General features: G+C 39.2%; 1 pseudogene; it reads left to right on the forward strand.

Moving 5' to 3' along the window:
• Window positions 1-27,085, forward strand: part of LOC127435670 (interleukin-1 receptor-associated kinase 4-like) — a 38,650-nt pseudogene extending 11,565 nt beyond the window's left edge.
• The last annotated feature ends 532 nt before the right edge of the window (window positions 27,086-27,617 follow it).

The following is a 27,617-nucleotide window of genomic DNA, read 5'->3' on the forward strand; positions in this document are numbered from 1 at the left end:
GGTTTTCTTGTTCCCTGGGTCACATGTTCGGTGTGCACGGCCATCGTCATGACCACCGTCCACCATCCCATCTTTGCAAGTATGGCGCCCCAGCAGTGGTCCCCCTGTGCGCCCAGCTGTGGCACAAACACGCCCACACGGGATTGGGTCCGGTGGACTACGGGGACGAGACTCCTCCTCCCCCCTCCCCGGCCAATCTTATTGTGGGTGGCAGGAGCCAGGTAAGTGCTTCGATGTCCCTGGACTCAGTACGGCCATGGGGTTCGAATCCCCTTGACGTGGCACCTCGAGCTCTGCCCCGCCGCGAGGCCCCACCTGCCGGTACATCCGACGTGATCATTCCCTTGGTCCCCCTTGCTCGGAGTTTGGACGCGTGGCTCGCGCTTTCCAACCCGTCGCGGTGGCTGACCTGGACCGTCCGACTCTGCTACGCTATTCAGCTACACCTCGGTGAAGAGCGAGAACACCGCTACCTTGCGTGCAGAGATCGCTACCCTTCTGCGCAAGGGCGCGATAGAGCTTGTCCCTCCAGCCGAGATGAAGAAAGGGTTCTACAGCCCTTACTTCATCGTACCGAAGAAAGGCAGTGGATTGCGACCAATCCTGGACCTGCGATTTATGAACTGGGCTTTTCACAGACTCCCGTTCAAGATGCTGATGCAAAAACACATTCTAGCGAGCGTCCTGCATCAAGATTGGTTCGCGCCGGTAGACCTGAAGGATGCGTACTTTCATGTCTCGGTCTTACCTCGACACAGACCCTTCCTGTGGTTTGCCTGTGAAGGCCAGGCATACCAGTACAAGGTCCTCCCCTTCGGCCTGTCCCTGTCCCCTCGCGTCTTCACAAAGGTCGCAGAGGCTGCCCTTGCAATGGTAATACCATTGTTTTTGGACACTGTACCATGGTAATACCATTGTTTTTGGAAATTGTACCATGGTAATGCCATTTTTTTGGACATGGTACCATGGTAATGCTATTGATTTTGGACACTTACCTTGGTACAATGTCCAAAAACAATGGTATTACCATGGTACAATGTCCAAAAACAATGGTATCAACATGGTACTGTGTCCAAAAACAATGGCATTACCATGGCATAGTGTCCAAAAACAATGGTATTACCATGGAACTGTGTCCAAAAACAATAGCATCACCATGGTACAGTGTCCAAAAACAATGGAATTACCATGGTACATTGTCCCAAAAAAATGGTATTAACATGGTGCTGTGTCCAAAAACGATGGCATTACCATGGCACAGTGTCCAAAAACAATGGTATTACCATGGAACCGTGTCCAAAAACAATGGCATTACCATGGTACAATGTCCAAAAACAATAGCATTACCATGGTTCCATGTCCAAAAATCATTACCATGGTACAATATCCAAAAACAATGGTATTATCATCAAAATCAAATCAAATCAAATCAAATCACTTTATTGTCACACAGCCATATACACAAGTGCAATGGTGTGTGAAATTCTTGGGAATTATTCATAGTACAGTGTCCAAAAACAATGGGATTACCATAGAACCTTGTCCAAAAACAATAGTATTACCATGGTACCATGTCAAAAACAATAGCATTACCATGGTACAATATCCAATACAATGGCATTACCATGGCACAGTGTCCAAAAACAATGGTATTACCATGGAACCGTGTCCAAAAACAATGGCATTACCATGGTACAATGTCCAAAAACAATAGCATTACCATGGTTCCATGTCCAAAAATCATTACCATGGTACAATATCCAAAAACAATGGTATTATCATCAAAATCAAATCAAATCAAATCAAATCACTTTATTGTCACACAGCCATATACACAAGTGCAATGGTGTGTGAAATTCTTGGGAATTATTCATAGTACAGTGTCCAAAAACAATGGGATTACCATAGAACCTTGTCCAAAAACAATAGTATTACCATGGTACCATGTCAAAAACAATAGCATTACCATGGTACAATATCCAATACAATGGCATTACCATGGTTCCGTGTCCAAAAACAATGGCATTACCATGGTACCATGTCCAAAAAACAATTGCATTACCATGGTTCTGTGTCCAAAAACAATGGTTTACCATGGTACTGTGTCCAAAAACTATAGCATTACCATGGTACCATGTCCAAAAATCATTACCATGGTAAAATGTCCAAAATCAATGGCATTACCATGATACCATGTCCAAAAATAATGGTATTTCCATGTTACAATGTCAAAAAATAATGGTATTACCATGGTACAATGTCCAAAAACAATGGCATTACCATGGTACTTTCATTGATGTAACTTGACACTTTCTGAGATGATCAGCAGAAGATCTCAAACTCTGAAGCTCATGTCAGTCAACATGTGTCATAAAACCACAACAAACAGTTATATGTTGAGTCTAATAGTTCAGAGGTCAGAGGTCAGCAGTGAAAGCCTCAGGTGTGTCTTCTTGTTTATCTCACACTTGTGATCTGTGTGTTCCTGTCCCACAATTTGATCTGGGAGCAGACAGGACTGAACAGATGCTCCACAGAACACAAATAAACCACCTGAGTGGCCGTCAGACAAAATCTACACACCCCAAGTAAAGCAATGAGAACAGATCTGTGTTAGAGAGAGACTAAGAGAGTTATCTGCTCTCTGATGAAACATGATCTCATGTTGTGTGTGTGTCTGCTGACTGATCGATCATAGGAAGAGAAGCTCACCACATATTTCCTCTTTTGAAGTTGAAGCTCTATGTTTTCCTGATACACAGACGCTGATCAAACACAAACAAGCACAGATACTTATGACAAAGATTTGGCTCTTTTAGTGCCCATATACTTAACTCAACAAAGAGCTTATTTTAGTAGCAGCTTTGTACACCAACAACAATAAAAAGCAAGTAACAACAAAGTAGTCAATATGATCTACATTCCAAGTCTTTTAAAGTCACACAACAGCATTGTGTGAAGAACATATCCAAAAACATATAGAAAACATTTTAAGAACATAGATTTATTTCCTTGTATGTTACTTTTATGGTGATGATGTAAATTATGACAGATCATGTTTGGATAAAATATCCCTTTAAACATTTGCCCACTGTCAATGTATATTTGTTGCAGATGGAGTTGTACAGTTGTTCAATGGACATGCCGCTTTTGGCACAACCTGCATTGTTCCATATGAACACTCTGAGATCACTAAGTGAATATTCAAATTATCAGGCTGAATGCTTTAAAACTTCAAAAACAGCATCTCTGGAGTGGAAGGAAGATTGCTATGCTGGCTAATTGAAGAGTACATCTAAAGAAAGTTCAGTTTGGGGCCCTAAAAGCAGTACAGTAGCACAGACAAACACGCCACATGAGCGACAGGAAACTAGAAAAGCAGATTACAGGGATGTGGATTGTGAATGCTAAACTCACAGGATGAAAAACAAATGTTCCAATGGAGCTTTCAAGGAAAATTAGGGAGGACAAAGGATGTAAATGTTAGCGTATGTGAAAAGTGTTTTGTCGAACGAATTGGTGCACATGAGCAGATATTATTTTAACTATTGCATTAAAAATGTGTACAAAAGTTTTTCATAAATATGACTCAGGATGTCAGACTTTCCATGCACAGGTAGTTCCAGTCCATTTTAATCACCATTCTATATTAATGAGCCTACTCTGCTGTCCTACTTAATGAGACATTGAGAGAGTTTTATGCCTCTGTTCAAACAACCTCTGGACGCGAATATATTGTAGCAAATCTGAAGAGTGTCAGAGCCGGGATAAACCATCACATCACACAACAGAACAGCATCAAGTCATGCTATGCCATCTTTTAAATCAACTGCGAAGCGCTACAGGAAACACGGCAGAGACACCAGTGTTCATCAGCCTCGTGTTACTGAGTCCGACCTGGAGATAATTAGGAATGCACTTGCACTTTCCTCTTACACACCCATGTGGCTTGTAAGGAAGAATGGCTTGACATTCAGCTACGTTTTGCACAGTGGAGGAGAGAAGGAAACCACAACTTATCAAATGCGTCATGATAAACATCATCTAATATTGCTGCGCTGCTTAACACACACTCAATAGAGGGTGGCACCTCTGGTCTTCTTGGAACTTTGTCTTGTAATCGTGCAAGGCCATATCCTGATTTCATTTTTAATTCAATCAATCGTGCAGCCTTAAGTCTGCAGGTTTCAAAGCACTTTGGATGGTTTCCCCTCATCATGTAAGTGCCACTTTTACACTGTGACGTCTGTAAAAGAGAGATGTCACATCCACAACGCTGGGTTTTCCTCAATGAGAAAATGATTAAGAATGGAAAGTAAATGTTATATGTTCTTAGGAGTGCCAACCCTTCTACGTAATGTGTGACCCATATATAAAGTTAACTGTTATTTTTATTCTTCCAGTGAAAATTTGCGCTGTAAAAATCAATGACAGCTTTAACTAATCAATGCTGGCAAATGACCATGTTATAAGCAGGATAATCCACGGCTAGGTGTACGTTAAGTAAGGGACAATGTACAGTTAAGTGATTGCTATTGCAAAATAGGACCCTGATGTAAAACTGCTTATCACATGTCTACTAACCAAATAAATAAATAAATGGACATCACATATTGACTTGCATCGAAATTGTTATTATGTGAGAAGAAGAAATCTCTGAATAGTTGATTTGCACATCCGGTTTGTGTTTGCAGAGGCAGGACCCAAAATCAGAGTGAAAACAAAGGGTTTATTTAATACAAAAGATAAACAAAACCAAACACAAACTACCCTATAGGGGAAAAATACAGTCCAGGATGACAAGAACACAGACATGCTGAGACTGGATAAAAAGGAGCAGGACACAAAAATGACAGGGACTGACAAGACAAGAGAACAAGATGAACTGGCACTGGACAGTGCACATGAGGAGACTAAAATAGGGAGAGAAATCAAAAAGCTAATAGGCAGAGCAGGAGAGACAAATGAACTATTAATGGGCAAACAAGGAGGCGGGTATGATGCAGGACTGAAAGACATGAGGCAAAACAGAAACAAAACAAAGCCACATGCTCTCACAAAACAAACACCCGAATGGCACGGGCGCATGTCGGCAAGACAATAAGGCAACATGTGCCCTCGGTCGCGTGAAACAGACACAAACAATTGATGTCAGTGCATGCCGCCAAGATGACATAAGAGCAATGCAACCACACCAATAAAAGACAAGACATGGAGCATGAATGTCCAGATCCCGACACCAGTACTGAAACCAAACCAGACAGGAGAGTCAGGATCCAGACACCATGCTCCGAACATGAAACACAAAACCAACCAAAGAGTGCACGACAGGGAAACCACAACCCGAAGTCGTGTGCTCACACAGAGACAGAACATGAAACACAACGCAGACACAGAACAAGAGTGTCAGGATCCTGTCACAACAAAAATCCAGACTGTCAAATTGACAGGATCCTGACACTGCTCATGCCAACCGACAGACAGGACGAGAGAATGCATGGCAGCGGCAACAAAGCAATGTCATGCACTCTCACACTAGACAAAGCCTGAGCATACATCACGAGGCAAACACCACGCAATGCACGCAACAGGTGACAAAACGTGACAAGACACCTGTGCGAGAGTTCGGCCACAAATAAAAACGACATCTAAGACAGAAGTGACCAAACCCCAGCACAACGTGAAGATGGCTCGCGACCCGGACGCGCAGCGCAAAGCGAGTGCAATGCGAAGCATGAGAGACAGACACAAACATTTGACATGAGTGCATCCCGCCAAGATGGCATAAGAGCAATGTACCCATGCCAATAAAAGACAAGACATGGAGCATGAGTGTTCGGATCCCGAAACCAGAACTGAAACCGAACCAGACAGGAGAGTCAGGATCCAGACACCATGCTCCGAACATGAAACACAAGACCGACCGAAGAGCGCACAGCAGGGAAACCACAATCCGAAGCTGTGGACTCACACAGAGACAGAAAATGAAACACAACAAAGACACAGAACAAGAGTGTCAGGATCCTGTCACAACAAAATCCCGGACTGTCAAAGTGACAGGATCCTGACAGCGTTAAGAGTTCTGTTGGTGTTTATTTGGGGAAAATGACCATGTGACTGCTCATTATCCAGCTTATTACAAGACTACTTGCCACATAAATAAATAAATCGACATGAAACATTGATATGAGTTGAAATAATTTCATTAGCTTACTTGTAGAGATTGCAGAGTGATACGAGAAGCAGGAAAGATGACTCGCAATACACAGATGATCAGTCTTTTATGAATTAATCATCAGATGTGCGGTTGTAACTCAGACATATCATACCACTAGATGGTGCAATTGACTCATTAGAATCGAGTATTCCAGACAGCCATGTAATAAACAATTTTAAAGTCTTTTAAGTTAACACACACCTGTAATTCGCAATGGAAGAGTTATCGCCGACAGTTGGAGGGGTATAAACCATTTAAAGATCTGGTCTAGTGGAATAATCAAACTGTGACAATTGCTTGCATGAGCAGTAGCATAGACTGTAGTGGATATATGGTGCAGAGTGTGATTACTGCGGTAAATTACTCTTTTACACAGCGGGATGTCTTCTTACCTCACTACTCACAGTCTTCCGCTCGGTAGGAATTTAATTCTCATGCTTTTCCACTCGAGCTCCTCTTGGAATTACAGAATCCTGCTCTACCATACTGTATACAACCCTGTTTCAGGATGACTCCATCAGCGTGAATTTCTTTGTAAATTCCAGTGGAATTCTGCTGTTTCAAACGGATTTACTGGAGCCGGGATAACCACCTTGACCAGTGTGAGGGTCTTTTTCTCATTAGCATGCAGGACTGGCGTTGAGCAGTAACAATGCCACACAAGATGGTCTGTTGTTTGCTGACGTGGGTCGAGCTGAGATTTGGAATTAGGGTGCAGTGTTGTGCTTGACTAGTACACATAATACATTTAAATACCACACACCATGACTGGATCCCTGTAACTTCTCTAAGGTAGGCATCCAGGGTCGTTGGACCACTTGTAATGGTGGACGGAGGGGGGCCCACTGTAAGGCTATAGAAATGTTCAGCTTTTTGTCCTCAAACCTGTAAAAGAATTAATGTTTTTTGAGTACTGGATTTTTTCAGGAATATCCAATGGGGAATTTTTAAGCCATTGTGTTTTAAAAAAAGTTAAGTTGCTAAATAAGGACTACAGCTACCGCAAGGATGTGAGTTTACGTACTTGAAGAATCTGACAACCATTGTAGTCCTTCTGTAGCAACTTATGAGTAACTTAATTTTTAAAACACATATTCTAAATTCTCGATTGAGAATTATATATATATATATATATATATAACAAAATGTATATTAAAATTAAGCAAAATGACCCACATGTTTTTTCTACTTTTAAGAGAAGTTTGTCCCAAAATACACGTATGTGGACATCATGTTTATCAGCGCTGACACGCAAACAATTAATGGATTTTTTAAAGCGCCACATAAAACGAAACTAGAGACTCTCCTCTTTAAACCCAAACAGGTTTCAATAAAAAACGTAAAGAAATTTCTTACCAGAGGCACTTTTGTTGGCGCTGCATCCGTTGAAGCGCTTTAAGGAAATCAACATCATGTTATTGTGTTACGTGACTCGGTGCGGCAGAAGTTTAACTATTAAATAACAGTCTAGTGTCTTGTGAACACTATTCAGTCAGTTTTTATTCATTTAAATAATTTGTTGTGTATATCGCAGCCAAAATACAACATCCACGCATGTGGACGCTGGGTCGCACAAGGATATATATATTTAAAGGAGTCTAAATATAGTAATAAACAGCAGCAATTACCTAATATTTCCTTTTAAAAAAAAAAAGAGGGTAAAGTTTAGGCTCCGTGAGGCTCAAGTGAATCAGTGAATCATTTATGTACACTAGTTCATTTACATGAGCCATCCAAAAGAACCGACTCCCTAAAATGAATTGAAGTTCCCAACACTAAATATAAGTGAATTGTTTATTTTAACCAGTTCAAGTACATGAACTGTTCGAAAGAACCAATTTACTTTTACTTAAATGATTTGGCTTTTCCAGCGCTACATGAGAGAGAGAGAGCGAGAGAGAGAGAGAGAGAGATTACTCCCTCATTGCTGCGTTCGCAATATAATGTGATAGAGTGTTTTTTGACGCTACAGCAATACTCGTTGGAAAATTTAGCTCGTTACTGGAAAAGCTACACTACTGTGAAAATAGATGAACTACTATCACGCTACTGAAAAGTGTAAAGTTACAGTAGTAGCTCTGCTGCTTTTACTTTTCTACTTTTTACTCCACAACACTGGCTCAGATATTACCCATCCGAAATTACAAAAGGAAACCCATGAATTACCCTTCCGGGTTAGCCTACAAATTGACATCATAACAGCTCTATATCTATCATCCCCTAATCTGCCATGTTAGCAATCCCGCTGATGTAAACAAAACTACACTTGACTGTCACAAAAACATCAAGACACATTGTAATTCTGTTGCTTAATATTTTTTTATTGGTGGCTTAATGTAAGGAATATCCCATACAGGTATTTGTGTCACCACTTGGAGGTAACTTCAGGTATTCTAGATAAACTTCTGATGCGAAATTTTGAGGTCAAATTTGTTAGAAGATGTGCAGTTGTTGGATGACAAGTCAGCCATCCTGTCCTATCCTTCATATGTTTGAACTCTTCAAACTTCTTGCTAAATGTGTTGGACATGTTCAGATACACCTGTATGATCTCATAAAAGATCACAATAAACACAGTAAAGAGCTTAAAACACAAAGCGCAACACCTGATGGACTCAAATGCTTTCTCGCGCAGGTCTGCACTGGTCCACAGGAAACAAAGCTCAGGTTTGTGTTATTGTTTGACAAATGTAAATCGCAGACTCTCGCCTTATGTCACACGTCTCTTTCGTACTGAATCCTAAAGGCTCTTTGAAGTCTTTCTGAATATAACCAGCCCGCTGCCTGTTGTGTGTTTATTTAGCTGCAGCGGAGAAGAACGTGTCCTTGTCTTTTCAAACTCAAGTCTCGTTGTCACTGTGTAAAGTCAGGCAGCTTGTGTTTGTACATCCGTAAGAAGGGCCAAGACTTGGACAAGAGATGAAAACAGGGATTCTACTTGGTTCACACCATTTATTTCCTTTCTACTCGAACATCCGAACAAGCAAATGGAGCTACAATGTAAACAATACTCTCAAAAGAGGACTTTTCTATATATAAACAAAGAGTGCAATGGCAAACAACCCATTTAAAGATTTACTAGCTCTGTTCCAAAACACAGTGAGCTGCCTTACTGCCTACTACCTACCTAGGCAGCTGTCTTCTCAGGCAGGAACCTAATACTCAATTTGGAATGCTCTACATAGGCAGCAACTCTGTGCACCATGCAAACAGCGCTCCGAACGCAAAGCGCATGAGAGAGTCTATTCGCAATTGACTTCAATACAGGTGACTTGAGAGGAATGATGCCATATTCGAAGGTCAGAAACATACTTTACACGAGTACGCTTCAGCAGATGTGAGTGCTTTGCCAACGCATTTCCAACGCTCAGCCCAGTTGAACATACATAATGTGCATTTTTGCACTACTGTAGCAGTAACAAACCTCAGTTGTTATTATAAAATCTTCAGTCATGACCGTAGTTGACTTGATAGAGAATCTCACCGTAGAAGTAGAGAGTTCACACTAATGTTCGCTATAGCGCCCCTTATGGCGATGCTGACAATGCAGCGCAAACTTGCATTGTGTTATAAATTGCGGTCTGACACATTTTGGAATGCAACTAACAAGAAATTGAGCTGCGTAGCTAGAAGCATCTGCGTTCACGTACTTCAGTAGGGTAGTGTTGTCAAAAGTACAGGTACTAAAATAAAAAAGATGTCATGATACCATTGTTTGTGCAGTACCGGTAGTACCAAACATGACTTAATTTGGTCCCAGTGTGCTGTCAGACAGACACATGGCTGCTTTTAAATGCTCACAAGCTAATTTAAGTGTGTGCTCTGCAGGGACGTGCCATCCATATATAAGCAAGATAAGCAGTGCTTACCTAATAGTAGGGTGAAAAGAAAAATGACTCAATGAAATATTTCAATATAATTGTTAATATAAACTACTGTTTCCATTGCAATTCATTTATTTCCTTTGGCGCCACCCTCAATTCAGCAGTTCACAAGTTACTGTAATCCTGCCGAGAGGATAGTGTAAAACATTTGTGGCTCGCTGTCTTGGGCAAAGGGCTTGAGGCTCAAGGCTTGACCTGAGCACAAATACTTGCCTAAATATGCCAGAAAATGGGACAGTGAGCTGTTGTCTACGTAGCCTTGTATTTGAGATGAGACAAAGTAATTTACGGTGCCTCTTGTACCCCACAGAAAAGAGCGTGAAAATGATTAAATACATTTAAGGGTGGGGGAGGCACTTGCTGAGCCCTGTGAGAGGTGGGCGGAGGTGCTAAAGTATGATAGAATGAGCGGGAGCCGCTAGTTGAGGCAGCCTCACACTAGGGGCCACTCGGGGGATAGGAAACTGGGAGGTGTAGAATAGGTAGAGATGGAGAATGAAAGGAGGCAGAAGCACTGAAGAGACAGTGGCGGTTGCGGCCGCATGGAAATGAGCTCTGCGAGAGCTGAAAAGCGCTGGAGGGATCGTTACGCCCGAATGCGGGGGCCACCTCCGCATTAGGGCAGAGTTGCCCCGGATGGAGTGGAACCCTGCTAAGTCTGAACGGTGGAGCTGGCCTATTGGATATTTGAGGATGAAGCAAGCGTCCCCCTGACCCTGAATGTGAGCGTTGTGATTAGTTGATTAGGGCTTGATGTGATTTCCTGATATGAAGACAGTCGGTGCGGATGTAGCCAAGATATGTGTCGGATGACCCGTGGCCCAGTAACTTTGTGGGCTGCTGTGGTTGCGGCACCGATGCAAAAGGAATGGCTTGAGTATAGTTTATCTGAGATGCCGGAATTGAGCAGGACGCAATGCATTTGTCATCTCTTTTAATACACTTTCTGTTCTTTACAGTCAGTTGTTGATCAAAAACAACAAAAATAAACATTTAATTGTAATCAGACACAGCACAGATGAGATGTGCCCATTTAAAGAAATGCCGGTTTTCTTAAAGAGACAGTACAGATTTTTGCACGTGTTCAGCAAGTCAATGTAAATACCTGTAAATAGTACAAATGATGCAATTAAACAATAAAAATGTAACAAAATATATTATATGCAATAAAATATCATATTTATTGATTAAATATATGACTTGTTAATTTTTTAAAAGCTAAAATGTTAGAAGGTCTCCTGTATAATTAACAGCATTATAGATTTATTTCATATGAAACTAAATCATTAATTTAAAAAAATTAAAATACATTTAAAACACATTTTTTAAGGTAAAAAATATTTTTAAAGATAAGAATATCTTTTTAAGTCAAGAATATCAAGAACTTTTCTCAGGGTTACTCTATATGACCGGAACAAGATTTTTTTTATAAAAATAGTATAAAATTATTCTTTTTTTTTTTTTTTTTTTTTTTTTACTTTTCTTCTCTGTTTTATGTTTTTTTGTCAACATAAACAATAAAAAAAATGGGGACTTATATGTTGGTTACATCACCTGACGTGTAACCCTGTAAGTACCTGGTGGACATTTAGATTTTAAAACACAATTGTTTCACTGCTTATTTATTGATTGATTTACATATTCTTTTTAATCAAGAACTTCCGCTTTTAATTAATGAGATTTGATTTACTGTTTTACTCTCTCCGGACGGTTACACCACCTGACATTTTTTAATTTAAGCCCCAGAAAAAATATCAAAATGACTTTTGAAAGATGTTCATCAGTAGAGGTGTTTACAAGTAGTTGTTTTGTTTGAAATAAAAATCTGTGTGCAGATCGGTTTTTGCTTAATTAGGGAAAACCATTTAAGGAGTTCACATGTCCTTACACATCACTGACGGCATATTAATTACCTACGCTCGGTGTCACTGCAACATAAAAACAGAAATGACTTGAGTACACCTTAAAGATGGTGAGAAACGCCACTTGCATGGTTTCCGTGCACTTATTTAGACGGCCATCTTCTTCGTTAATTGATCAATTAGGACTGGAATAGGAAATGATATGAATGTACGCAAAAGTAAATATATATACATATATATATATAAAGATCTAAAGCATCAGTGCAATAGTGTAAGAAGAATAATTGTGATATATCGATGTATGACTGCATCGACAGAACCCTAACCAACATTATGACCTCATTCCGCAAGAGAAATCTCTTTAGCACATCCTGTGACGTGAGGATTAGCTCTGGAAAATTCTGGATTACAGCTTTCATGCCGAGAAGTTAACGAGACACTTTCCCCTACAATGCTGATATCGAAACAGCTGTGCCTATCAAAATACAAACCTTAACATTGGTGTAAACTGACCACAAATCAGCATTAGAAACAGAGCATGGAATTGATGATTGGCCGGCGCTGTAGGGAGTGATTCGGCTCTAATCAGAGGTCACCGGTTCAGTCCGACTCCCCTCTGATTCCCACACAATTAAAGTTAAGCCCTGATCAGCTTCACTGACTAGTTCCCTTGGTAGTATTGCTGAGAAGTTGCCCTTTACCCCTGATTTAAGAGCAGTCTGTGGAGATCTTTCTTAACAGAGACTGTATAGATTGAGCACAGTGAGTGTGGCCCCTTAATAAGCTCTTAATACAGTTTCACTAGATTCAACATTGACCTTCTCTTTCTTACATTGTTTTCATCAAACGAAAACTCTCTGAGACTATGAAATGTCAAGGTCAGAGATCAAAGCAATGGGAAATGTGATGTCATAGTATGCTGTTCCAAACAGAGTCTAAGTATGTGATTTAGGACACAGTCTTGGTAAGCACTCTTTTTCTGAAGCTCACTGCTACCTTCTGTCTGCTGGAGTGGACACTACAGTATTTTGGTGGTTGAAGTGTATTTACAGTCTGTATTTCAATATTAATAATATAAAAAATAAATAAATAAACACACATCAAATCCAGGTATAAAGAAACACTCTGGTTTCACCATGGTATTCTAGTGACTGTTGGCTGTCTTTACTATATAGTGTTTGTCAAACACTCCCAAAGAATCAACATTTATAAAATCCATCCCAGGTGTTCAGCTTTACATTTTACAGAAAGGAAAAAATACATCACAGATGCACCTGGAGTCTCGTCTCCATCCAGCTTCCCATCAGCGGCGTTTCTTTCACACTGCTAACATGATTAATGAACGTACTTTTCTGTGCAGATGCGGCCGTGCAATTATTTGTTTAAAGATATAAACGAGCCGTAACCCCTCTGGAGGTGTGTGTACATTAAACGTGCATAACCCATAATGACAGATGTGTATAACACTACCTCTAATGCGCTAAACCAGCTGGCCACTGCAAACGTCTCGGTATTAAAGCAAACAGCCCAGCTTGTGTACGTCTGGAATTGTTAACGCCCTTACTAAAATCGAGAGTTCATGGCAAACTTGCCACAAATTCGCCACCGATCATGTTCACATGCAAATGAGCTTTGCGGCAAACTTGCGGCAAATTGTCCATTGTTGCCAAAGGTTTGCCAGAGTTTCACCACTAGCGGAGAAGAGCTGCAAACTTCTGGCAAACATTTGCTGCGTATCAAAAGCTCATTTGCATGTGAAAATAAAGACTGGCGAATTTGTGGCTAGTTTAGTTGTTTTGTAAGGGGCGTAATTATGTGTGACACTTAAAACAGGTCACGATCCAAATTGCACCCTGTTTTCAGGGTTCTGCTGCAGAACTTCTCAGTGAAGATGACGGTTTTTTAGCATCCAGGTTGAAGACAACAAAAAGAGTGAGAGAGAAATTTCGCAAACGATTTTACCTTCAGGGATAACGATCTTTTTTGCTCTTCTTCCATAGTTTACCTCGAAGTTTGTTTAAAATGTAAACAAAGACTTTTTACGAGCACTTCCTTTCAAGAACATCTACATCTTCACTCATTCATGCATGAATATTATGTCACAACAATGGCATGCTAACATTAGCAAACTTTCACTAACGTCTGTCCCTACCTGCGACTTAACCAAAAGTTCATCCACTTAGAAAAGAAGTCTCCAAAACCTCAAAAAGGAGGATTTAGACAACTTAGCTTAAATAATCAACAATTACGTGTGGAATCCTAAAGTATAGGCCCTGTAGACGTCCATTGCAAGTGTGTTACTTTAAACACAATTTTATAAATGTGATTGATCAAGTTTGAGTGGGAAAAACAAATCATTTAATCATAAAACAATGCACCTGATGTTTCTTTAACTATATGGCTATACGGACATGTAAAAGTGCTATAAAACACTACCTTCATCATAAAACGTTCATAATTAGCTTTAAATTGATTTATTTAAGCTTGTAAAACACTTAATAGCAGATTTGAACTTCGTCAAATGTTGCGACCACAAATGCGACTTCTTTCATGCAATGACACTTCTGTAAGTCAGAGTATATTCTGACACTTGACGGTCTGATTGTGTACTTCATGTTTACCAAAGTCTGTTTATAATCTTTCCTTAACCATTATCAATTTAAAACACGTTATATATATACAGTTATGATTTTGGTCTACGGTGATGCGTATACATATCTTTTCATACTTTTCTTAGTTATTGTTTTCCTCCATTAAGCCGAATCTTAATTTTGTCCTATTGGAGACGGTTGAAAGCTAAATTAAGCTAAATGACCGCTACCAGACATACATAAGTTAATTTGCCACATATATCGCTCTAAAATGACTATTTAAAATCATCTCGTAATCACAAATGCTTATGATTGGTCCATCTTTTTTTATTTATTATTTTATCCCATTTTCTCCCAATTTGGAATGCCCAATTCCCACTACTTAGTAGGTCCTCCTGGTGGCGCAGTTACTCGCCTCAATCCGGGTGGCGGAGGACGAATCTCAGTTGCCGCCGCTTCTGAGACCGTCAATCCGCGCATCTTATCACGTGACTCGTTGTGCATGACACCGCGGAGACTCACAGCATGTGGAGGCTCATGCTACTCTCCACGATCCATACACAACTTACCACACGCCCCATTGAGAGCGAGAACCACTAATCGTGGCCACGAGGAGGTTACCCCATGTGACTCTACCCTCCCTAGCAACCAGGCCAATTTGGTTGCTTAGGAGACCTGACTGGAGTCACTCAGCACACCCTGATTTGAACTCGTGACTCCAGGGGTGATAGGCAGCATCAAGTGATTGGTCTTGACACAGCAACCATCTTGAGTCCCCATGGGGGTAACCGTTTATAATGCCTGAGCAAAAACATGTTATCGTGATAGCATATCATTGAAGTCTAGGCTAACTGAAAAACACAAACAATGACACATTTTTAATTTCACAATCTATAACTTCAGTTATATATTATTATGTGTAACATATGACTTAAAAGACATTAAATGTCGTATTTACTGTACATAGTTAAAACTGTATATACCATAAAGTGAATTTGTACGATTTTTAATCAGGCACTGAATAGAGTACCCATTACTAGCTCTTTGAGCCAATGGAATCGCTGTGATGTCATAAGGGGACTCGATTTACTGGGAGGACTCACTTTATCATGAAGCTCCAGTTCTCCACACTGAGGAAACTATCAGAACACATGGAGAACCGTCATGATGGATATCAACAACCCCACAGGAGAACCCAGATACACAATTACACATCAGGAAGAGCTGTGACACACACGTCATATTTCATATATTAGTTTGATAAAAATTTGGAAATTAAAAAATCTAATCAACCTTGAACCTACACTGGATAAGCAGATATACAGAAAAATCAATAGATATTATTTTAGCATTATGTAAATATAAATACATCGATGAAAGTATACAAAACCAATTTTAAAAATAGACAATGATACAATATATGCAATTTAAATGTGTAAAAAAAAAAAAAAAAAAAATCAAGCTTGAACACACCTTCTCATTCTTTATTATTAAAAAATTCCTTATTTTATAATAATAGTACATTCATCAAAACTATGAAATAACACAAATAGAGGTATTGGAACTATGTAGTGACCAAAAAATTAATATTTTAAATGTACATAGAAAAATTTCATAAATTTTTAGTTTAATATACAGTATATATATATAATTATGAAAATTTAAATGTCAATAAATATTATATAAACAAATAATAGTAGTAAGTAAACTAATATACACAATTAATACAAAATATAAAATTCAAAAGAGTATAAATTAATCAAGCTTGGTTACACCTCATTTTTATTATTAAAAATGTTCATGTTTTATAATAATTGTAATTTCATCAAAGCTATAAAATATCAGGGAGTATTAGAACTATGTAAAGACCACAAATGTTTTAAAAAAGGGACATAGAAAAATGTCATATACATACTGATGTATTTTAATATATATATATATATAGTATATACGTTTGGAGACGTCTGCTCATTCTTTATTATTAAAAATGTCCACATTTTTTTATAATAATAAATTAATCAAAACTATGACATAACACAAGTTGAAGTTTGGAACTATATAGTGACCAAAATAAATAAATAAATCGATATAATTAGACAAATTAAAAATACGTCAATAAATATTAGGTAAGCAGAAATAATAGAAGTACGTAAACTAATAAAATTAATAAAATGTATACACAATTTATACAAAATATACCTTTTAAAAATGTATACTAACATTCAAAATCTGGACACATTCATTTGTTATTTTTAAAATGTGCTGCATTTTAAAATAACAGAAAAGTAACAAAAACAATGAAATAACACTTTAGAAAATATATAGTGACAAAAACCTGTTAAATAAATGAAAAGGATATTTTGTGTCTAATTATTGAAATTCCCAGTTTATATGAATTTCATGCGCTGCTGAAGCATAAGCCTTTAGATCAGTGTTATAAATATAATGTAAACAGCATAAAATGTCATAAAGACAGAGATTTTATGGTTTTGTGTGTGTGATTTGAGGCGTTTTGATGCAGCAGTTCTGCAGGGAAAGAGTCTCACCACAGAGATGCTGTTTGACTGGGGAACCACGAACTGCACCGTTGGAGATCTAGAAGATTCTGACCCAACACAAGCTGTTCGCCGCGGTCAGTGTCCTCCTGTCAGGTGAGATGATCTGAACATCTGTCTATCTGCAATGTGTATCCAACAACATCTGCAGCTCTCAGTGTATTTTTCTTTTAAAACCAGACTCGAGTGCGGTGTCCGTCGTCACACTGCAGTGTGAGGAAGTGCTTCCTCCTTCCCCGGCGTGCCTGCAGCCCTGTGTGCGTCCAGAGGTGACTAAACCTGTGAATGAAGTCAGCACACCTGTGATGGAGCCGGACAGCACCGGCAGACCCGAGGAGAACTCAGAGAGTCTGAACACATGGAGCTGCACTGAGGGTTTGATCTTTAGCTGAATGTTCAGTCAACTTGGCCTTGTGCTCTACTTATTTTAGGTAGTGTTTTATTCTCCTAATCAGGTTTCTACATGTTCACTCATTCAAGTTGATGGTGATCACGGGGAACTGGGATGATCATCTGCTTTCAGAAGGAGGGTGTCTACAGGGTGCTGAGGGGTTTGGCGTCATATCATGGGTGACAAACATGTAGCCATGAAAAACCTGAACCCTGTGAGTTAACACAAAACAGACTTTAACCCTCCTATAGTATTGAAAAATGGCACTTCCCATTGGTATTCACGATCATTTTTGACCAGAAGGGTCAGATGTGTAACCCTTGATGATGATGATGATGATAATACCATTTCTTCCCTGAACAACAATAATTTCTTTTGTAATTGTATGCTATTTTGATCTTATTTACATGTACGTTTCTCAATTTTACCATTAATTTGCAAACACAAATAAGCACATTTTTTAAGATTTTTTTTTTTTTTTCTGAACCTACACTTCCATAAGTTGAAACTGAAGAAAAGATGAGAATGTGACATGAATTGGAGGCAGATTGCTGCCATCTGGTGAACAAAATATAAATAACATGACTTGAGCACCATGTCATGCCAATAACAGCCAGTAGATTGCTGTAGCCCACTACCTGTGTAGTCTGATGACTTGTAACCTCATTTCATATTTTATATATTTTATATTGTGGCTGATTTATTGATTGTATTTGACAGATATATATATAAAAAAAAAATAAAAAAAAATAAAAAGGAAAGTTGTGACATTAATGTGTATTAAGAAAGCAAATATAGTGTCAGTTTTGATTTCAAATGGGCTTTTGAATGACAGTAGGCTGTGAATATTAATTAAGAACATTTTAAAATGTCTTGCAACACATATTGGTTAAATGTATTTGTTTGTTTGAATGTTTTAGTTGGACGATGGCTCTCCAGAAGACCTCAAGACTCTGAGGAGGTAAAACACAGATTTTTCTCTCTCATTTGGTCTCTTTGGACAGTTTTTTAGTCGTTCTAGAGGTTGGCTCTGTTCCAAAATCTATTGAACTCCCTATCTAGACAGTATTTTAAGGCATCTTAGAATGAGACATGAGACTGCAGCAACATCATGCTTCCTTCTAATGCTGATACCTTCTTTTGGCCAATTTCTAAGGCAGTATTACATGAATCCTGAATGGAGAAAACAGTCCCAGAATGCATTACGTCAAGCTCAGTGAAACTGGTCCAAAACAGCGGACGAAACGAAATAATTATTTATAATGAAATGTTGATTCTAAATATAGGCCTACTTATAAGTCCTTCAAACTATAATATATCAATCTGTAAAACAATGTCGAATTAATTCATGCTTGTTATCTAATTAAAATAGACAAAATGTTGGCTCGACAAAACCAAAATACTGTTAGGGTTTTTCAAAATCCCTAAACCGAGACCAACATTTCTAACACTAACTCCTCTTAGAGCTTTCAAGCTATGTCCACCAAATTTGGTACAAACCTTCAGACTGTTCTGGAATAGTGTGTTATGTCTTGATTGAACCAATTGAACATACAGTTTTCGCACAGCGGACGATCAAATATCAGAAAAGTCCCATAGAATTACATAGGGGTGGGCAATATGACCAAAATCTTAAATCACGATATGAATAATTCTATATCACGATAAAGATATATATCACGATATAGTAAAATTTCTCTGGAAAACCTATTAAAATTGGTTTATATATATATATTAAATGACCATATTGTAATGTCTATTTTTGGACAATCCAGTTTATGAATTAAATACTTATTAAATGAAAACTACTCTTTTATCATTTTCAACCTTACCATAATGCTAAATTGATAGTCTGATATGTTATTGGCCAATATTATTATAAACTTTCCTCAAGAAACTCAACATCTTCTCAAAGCAATGCAACAAAGAAAATGATACATGAGTAAAAAAAACACACACACACAAAAAAAACATGGCCGGTTTCTTTTCTAATATCTAACAACATTTGAACAGGATTTTAGTAATGGTGATGACGATGTGTAGCTTAAAACCCCTTTATTTTGCTGTATGACTCAGTGTTGTAGCTGTTTTCAAGGTGAATGGTAGTTATAATGTCAGACAGTCTAGCCGTTTGAGATGTTTGACTTCCCCATTAGCACTTCACGTAAGTTTTGTGGTCTACGGCACAATATTGAGAGAAGCCGAAAAGAGTAGCGCAAGTGATCCCGTTTGCACTCTCCTGTCTCTGGAGCACAAATATCAGGAAGGCTGCTGGACTGGATAGTACGTGTGACACTCACGTGCAACATAAATGTGCATGTCGGATGAGAAGCATATTTAGCCCTTATGTAGCACCGAATGCAAGATGAATTTCACTGAAATTTTAAATGCTGGAAAAACCATGTCTCTTCAATTCTCTCAGTCTGTCACGTGAAGTCCTGCCCACTGATAGATACGCACAGACATACAGGTGCATCTCAATAAATTAGAATGTTGTGGAAAAGTTCATTTATTTCAGTAATTCAACTCAAATTGTGAAACTCGTGTATTAAATAAATTCAGTGCACACAGACTGAAGTAGTTTAAGTCTTTGGTTCTTTTAATTGTGATGATTTTGGCTCACATTTAACAAAAACCCACCAATTCACTATCTCAAACAATTAGAATATGGTGACCTGCCAATCAGCTAATCAACTCAAAACACCTGCAAAGGTTTCCTGAGCCTTCAAAATGGTCTCTCAGTTTGGGTCACTAGGCTACACAATCATGGGGAAGACTGCTGATCTGACAGTTGTCCAGAAGACAATCATTGACACCCTTCACAAGGAGGGTAAGCCACAAACATCCATTGCCAAAGAAGCTGGCTGTTCACAGAGTGCTGTATCCAAGCATGTTAACAGAAAGTTGAGTGGAAGGAAAACGTGTGGAAGAAAAAGATGCACAACCAACCGAGAGAACCGCAGCCTTATGATTGTCAAGCAAAATCGATTCAAGAATTTGGGTGAACTTCACAAGGAATGGACTGAGGCTGGGGTCAAGGCATCAAGAGCCACCACACACAGACATGTCAAGGAATTTGGCTACAGTTGTCGTATTCCTCTTGTTAAGCCACTCCTGAACCACAGACAACATCAGAGGCGTCTTACCTGGGCTAAGGAGAAGAAGAACTGGACTGTTGCCCAGTGGTCCAAAGTCCTCTTTTCAGATGAGAGCAAGTTTTGTATTTCATTTGGAAACCAAGGTCCTAGAGTCTGGAGGAAGGGTGGAGAAGCTCATAGCCCAAGTTGCTTGAAGTCCAGTGTTAAGTTTCCACAGTCTGTGATGATTTGGGGTGCAATGTCATCTGCTGGTGTTGGTCCATTGTGTTTTTTGAAAACCAAAGTCACTGCACCCGTTTACCAAGAAATTTTGGAGCACTTCATGCTTCCTTCTGCTGACCAGCTTTTTAAAGATGCTGATTTCATTTTCCAGCAGGATTTGGCACCTGCCCACACTGCCAAAAGCACCAAAAGTTGGTTAAATGACCATGGTGTTGGTGTGCTTGACTGGCCTGGAAACTCACCAGACCTGAACCCCATAGAGAATCTATGGGGTATTGTCAAGAGGAAAATGAGAAACAAGAGACCAAAAAATGCAGATGAGCTGAAGGCCACTGTCAAAGAAACCTGGGCTTCCATACCACCTCAGCAGTGCCACAAACTGATCACCTCCATGCCATGCCAAATTGAGGCAGTAATTAAAGCAAAAGGAGCCCTTACCAAGTATTGAGTACATATACAGTAAATGAACATACTTTCCAGAAGGCCAACAATTCACTAAAAATGTTTTTTTTATTGGTCTTATGATGTATTCTAATTTTTTGAGATAGTGAATTGGTGGGTTTTTGTTAAATGTGAGCCAAAATCATCACAATTAAAAGAACCAAAGACTTAAACTACTTCAGTCTGTGTGCATTGAATTTATTTAATACACGAGTTTCACAATTTGAGTTGAATTACTGAAATAAATGAACTTTTCCACGACATTCTAATTTATTGAGATGCACCTGTATTTACATATCACAATATAGCAAAATATCTAACGATTGACACTTTGTATTAACGGAATGTTCAAATGGGCCAACGGAATGCTTGTTAATTCAAACTCCAATTGTCAAACATTCAAATGTAAACAAATCATTTTTGGTAATCTGCAGCAAAAGAGTGTATGAAGTGATGTTAGGACTATTTATTCCCTTTTCTGACAGTCTGAAACATGATAATCTGGTGAATATGGTCCGGTACTCCAGCGACGGGCAGCATCTATGTTTGGTGTACGCGTACAGTGCATCCGGAAAGTATTCACAGCACTTCACTTTTTCCACATTTTGTTATGTTACAGCCTTATTCCAAAATGGATTAAATTCATTATTTTCCTCAAAATTCTACAAACAATACCCCAATTTTGAGTGTCATGGCAAAGGCTGTGAATACTTATGTACATGTGATTTTTTTCGTTTTCAAACAAACTTCTTTCACGTTGTCATTATGGGGTATTGTTTGTAGGATTATGAGGAAAATAATTAATTTAATCCATTTTGGAATGAGGCTGTAACATAACAAAATGTGAAAAAAGTGAAGCGCTGTGAATACTTTCCGGATGCACTGTATATGCCCAATGGATCGCTGCTTGATCGATTGGCGTGTTTGGTAAACACAGAATCGAATATACACTATATTGCCAAAAGTATTCACTCACCCATCCAAATAATTGAATTCAGGTGTTCCAATCACTTCCATGGCCACAGGTGTATAAAATGAAGCACCTAGGCATGCAGACTGCTTCTACAAACATTTGTGAAAGAATGGGCCACTCTCAGGAGCTCAGTGAATTCCAGCGTGGTACTATGATAGGATGCCACCTGTGCAACAAGTCCAGTCGTGAAATTTCCTCGCTACTAAATATTCCACAGTCAACTGTCAGTGGTATTATAACAAAGTGGAGGCGATTGGGAATGACGGCAACTCAGCCACGAAAATGACAGAGCGGGGTCAGCGGATGCTGAGGCGCATGGTGTGCAGAGGTCGCCAACTTTCTGCAGAGTCAATCGCTACAGACCTCCAAAGTTCATGTGGCCTTCAGATTAGCTCAGGAACAGTGTGTAGAGAGCTTCATGGAGTGGGTTTCCATGGCCGAGCAGCTGCATCCAAGCCATACATCACCAAGTGCAATGCAAAGCGTCGGATGCAGTGGTGTAAACCACGCCGCCACTGGACTCTAGAGCAGTGGAGACGCGTTCTCTGGAGTGACGAATCATGCTTCACCATCTGGCAATCTGATGGACGAGTCTGGGTTTGGCGGTTGCCAGGAGAACGGTACTTGTCTGACTGCATTGTGCCAACTGTGAAGTTTGGTGGAGGGGGGATTATGGTGTGGGGTTGTTTTTCAGGGGCTGGGCTTGGCCCCTTAGTTCCAGTGAAAGGAACTCTGAACGCTTCAGCATACCAAGAGATATTGGACAATTCCATGCTCCCAACTTTGTGGGAACAGTTTGGGGATGGCCCCTTCCTGTTCCAACATGACTGCGCACCAGTGCACAAAGCAAGGTCCATAAAGACATGGATGAGCGAGTTTGGTGTGGAAGAACTTGACTGGCCTGCACAGAGTCCTGACCTCAACCCGATAGAGCACCTTTGGGATGAATTAGAGCGAAGACTGCGAGCCAGGCCTTCTCGTCCAACATCAGTGTCTGACCTCACAAATGCGCTTCTGGAAGAATGGTCAAAAATTCCCATAAACACACTCCTAAACCTTATGGAAAGCCTTCCCAGAAGAGTTGAAGCTGTTATAGCTGCAAAGGGTGGGCCAACGTCTTATTAAACCCTATGGATTAAGAATGGGATGTCACTTAAGTTCATATGCGTCTAAAGGCAGATGAGCGAATACTTTTGGCAATATAGTGTATATAAACTCAATATAAATATAAAAATATCCCCCGAAGCCAAACTTGTGTTGATTCCAGTGCTGAACGTTTTTCTTACAGGAAGGAAGTGCTCCTCTCTCGTGGCAGACGAGATGTTCTGTCGCCATTGGAACAGCAAGAGTTCTGGAGTATCTGCAATGTAATAATCATATTCATCGTGATGTGAAGAGGTGAGAGTCAAACTTGTGCCAGACTGCTCTTGTTCTGCTTGAACTTACAACCTTTGTGTTACCAGCCAAGATCTTAAACCACGATGCAACATCACATACCACTGAAAAGTATAAGTGTCTTTCTATCAGTTTAACAGCGCAAAAATCTTGTTGGATGAACGCTTTGTTCCGAAGATCTCTGACTTTGGTTTGACACGAGCTTCAGACAAATAGTCGTGCTCAACGGTCATGATGCAGAGGATTGTGGGTACTACAGCTTACATGGTGCAAGAAGCTCTGAGAGGAGAGATCACACCCAAATCAGACATCTTCAGCTTCGGGGTGGTATGTTACGGCCACTCTGATAATCTGCTGTTTTTAATTACATTAATATTAAAACACTCGAGAAGTAGGTCACTTAAAATGTAAAATTCTGTCATTATTCGCTCACTCGTGCTGAGACATTAGTTTTATTGTTTAAAGCCTGTGCCTGGAGAACTCATGAACCATAGCAGAGTAGACATCATATTTAATATCATTTATGATGTGTTTATTTTGCAGGTTTTTCTGGAAATGTTGTCTGGACTTCCTCCGGTTGATGAAAGTCGTGATCCAAAACTTCTGGTCAGTGAACACAAACTGATAAAACAAAGTATGTGTAAGTGTAAAATGAACGTTCGATCAGAAGATCTTCTAAACTGAAATCGATGAGGAGATCTCTCTGCAGGAGTTTATTGATCAGAAGATGGAGGGATGGATGATGGAGGAGGTGGAGCAGATGTATGACAGTTCATCTCAATGTCTTAGTGAGAAGAAAAACAAAAGACCCACTAGCAAAGAGGTGTGTATTTATATAATTTAAACATTGAAATGTAGATTTATCCTTTGCATTTTAAATACAGTATATACACTGATGAGCCAAAACATTATGACCACCTGCCTAATATGCTGTTGGTCCTCCGCGTGCTGCTAAAACAAGACCTCTGAAGGTGTCCTGTGGTATCTGGCACCAAGACATTAGCAGATCCTTCAAGTCCTGTAAGTCACGAGGTGGAGCCGCCATGGATCGGACATGTTGGTCCAGCACATCCCATAGATGCTCAATCGGATTGAGATCTGGGGAATTAGGAGGCCAGGGCAGCACATTGAACTATTCATCATGTTCCTCAAACCATTCACGAACAATGTGTGCAGTGTGGCAGGGTGTATTATCCTACTGAAAGAGGCCACTGCTATCAGGGAATACCATTGCCATGAAGGGGTGTATCTGGTCTGCAACTATGTTTATGTAGGTGGCACGTGTCGCAGTAACATCCACATGAATGGACGGACCCAGGGTTTCCCAGCAGAACATTGCCCAGAGAATTACACTCCCTCCACCGGCTTTTCGTCTTTCCACAGTTCATCCTGGTGCCATCACTTCCCCAGGTAATCTGCGCACACGTCCACAGCCATCCACGTGATGTAAAAGAAAACGGGACTTATCGGACCAGGCAACCTTCTTCCACCTCTCCAAGGTCCAGTTCCGACTGTCCATATATACTAATATATATATATATATATATATATATATATATATATATGTATACACACAACAGTCTAGAATTTACTCCGAATGGTGCCAAAAACAAAAAACATCCAGTGAGCGGCAGTTGTGTGATGGAAATGTCTTGTTGATGAGAGAGGTCAACAGAGAATGACCAGACTGGTTCAAACTGACAAAGTCTACGATAACTCAGATAACCACTCTGTACAATTGTGGTGAGAAGAATATAATCTCTGAATGCTATACTGAGATGTGGGTTGCTGCTGTTTTGGTGGCACGAGGGGGACCTACACAATATTAGGCAGGTGGTTTTAACGTTGTGGCTGATCGATGTGTATATACAGTATATATATATATACACACACACATACACTGGCAGCCAAAAGTTTGGAATATTGTACAGATTTTGCTCTTATGGAAAGAAATTGGTACTTTTATTCACCAAAGTGGCATTCAGCTGATCACAATGTATAGTCAGGACATTAATAATGTGAAAAATTATTATTACAATTTGAAAAAAATCTTCTTAAACTACTTCAAAGATCTCATCTAAAAATCCTCCACGTGCAGCAATGACAGCTTTGCAGATCCTTGTTATTCTAGCTGTCAGTTTGTCCAGATACTCAGGTGACATTTCACCCCACACTTCCTGTAGCACTTGCCATAGATGTGACTGTCTTGTCGGGCACTTCTCACGCACCTTACAGTCTAGCTGATCCCACAAAAGCTCAATGGGATTAAGATCCATAACACTCTTTTCCAATTATCTGTTGTCCAATGTCTGTGTTTCTTTGCCCACTCTAACCTTTTCTTTTCTTTCCCATAAGTGGCTTTTCTTTGCAATTCTTCCCATAAAGCCTGCACCCCGAGTCTTCTCTTTACTGTTGTACATGAAACTGGTGTTGAGCGGGTAGAATTCAATGAAGCTGTCAGCTGAGGACATGTGAGGTGTCTATTTCTCAAACTAGAGACTCTGATGTACTTATCCTCTTGTTTAGTTGTACATCTGGTCTTCCACATCTCTTTCTGTCCTTGTTAGAGCCAGTTGTCCTTTGTCTTTGAAGACTGTAGTGTACACCTTTGAAATGTTCAGTTTTTTGGCAGTTTCAAGCATTGTATAGCCTTCATTCCTCAAAACAATGATTGACTGATGAGTTTCTAGAGAAAGCTGTTTCTTTTTGGCCATTTTTGACCTAATATTGACCTTAAGACATGTCAGTCTATTGTATACTGTGGCAACTCAAAAACAAACACAAAGACAATGTTAATCTTCATTTAACAAACCAAATATCTTTCAACTGTGTTTGATATAATGGCAAGTGATTTTCTAGTACCAAATGATCAATTTATCATGATTACTCAAGGATAAGGTGTTGGAGTGATGGCTGCTGTCTAGATTTGATCAAAAATGACTTTTTTCAAATAGTGATGGTGCTGTTTTTTACATCAGTAATGTCCTGACTTTACTTTGTGATCAGTTGAATGCCACTTTGGTGAATTAAAGTACCAATTTCCTTCTGAAGCAGCAAAATCTGTACATTATTCCAAACTTTTGGCTGCCAGTGTGTGTGTGTGTGTGTGTGTGTGTGTGTGTGTGTGTGTGTGTGTGTATATATATATATATATATATATATTAACATTATTATTATTATATAAAATGTATATTTATTTAAATTTGACGTCTTATTTAAAGATTTGAATATTTAGCTTTACATTTAGCAATGCATAACAAATAAAATGTATCATATAATAGATTACGTTATTACTAGTACATAAGAAAAGTATCTTTTTAGGTTTCTTTATAGTGTTGATTATATATTAAACCCTTAATTTTCTGCTCTTTTTTTTTTCTCTTATTTTGTTTAAATTGCAAGGTTGTATCTGAGTTGGAGGATCTTTTCCATAAACATTCCCAGAGCTCTGGATAAGAGATGCTCGCGGTGAATCCACAACAAATCTACATTTCTTGTATATTCCTGCAGAATTTTAGCCACAAAGTGCTTTTTATTTAAATATTGGTTAACATGATCCTGAACTTTCTGTGAACCTCACCAGCATTACACAATAAAGAACAATCCATTCAATGATTTAAATATTTTATTTAAAAAACATAAGTTGTACAGAGAGGATTATTTGAAGACATCTGTACATGTGATATCACATACAGCTACATATGAAACTCAAGAGCAGCTGATGTCACAGTCCAGATGTAAAACAGTGTTTGCCAAAAACTGACCTTCAGTAGATGAGGAATATTCAATGTGACCTGTTCGTTTTGACCTTTGACCCCATACACCCCAAATTCTTTGATTTATTTAAATTCACATAGTTCTGTCTTCCCTTTTTAGCAACGGCCTCAAATTCATCATTAAAATTCGCTTGCGTTCTGAACTTGCTCCATCGTAATGGAATTATCAGCACCTCTGAAGACGCTGGGGAAATATAATTCACACCACGATC

The sequence above is a fragment of the Myxocyprinus asiaticus genome, chromosome 46 (genome assembly GCF_019703515.2).
Source record: "Myxocyprinus asiaticus isolate MX2 ecotype Aquarium Trade chromosome 46, UBuf_Myxa_2, whole genome shotgun sequence".
Classification (NCBI taxonomy): Eukaryota; Metazoa; Chordata; class Actinopteri; order Cypriniformes; family Catostomidae; genus Myxocyprinus; species Myxocyprinus asiaticus.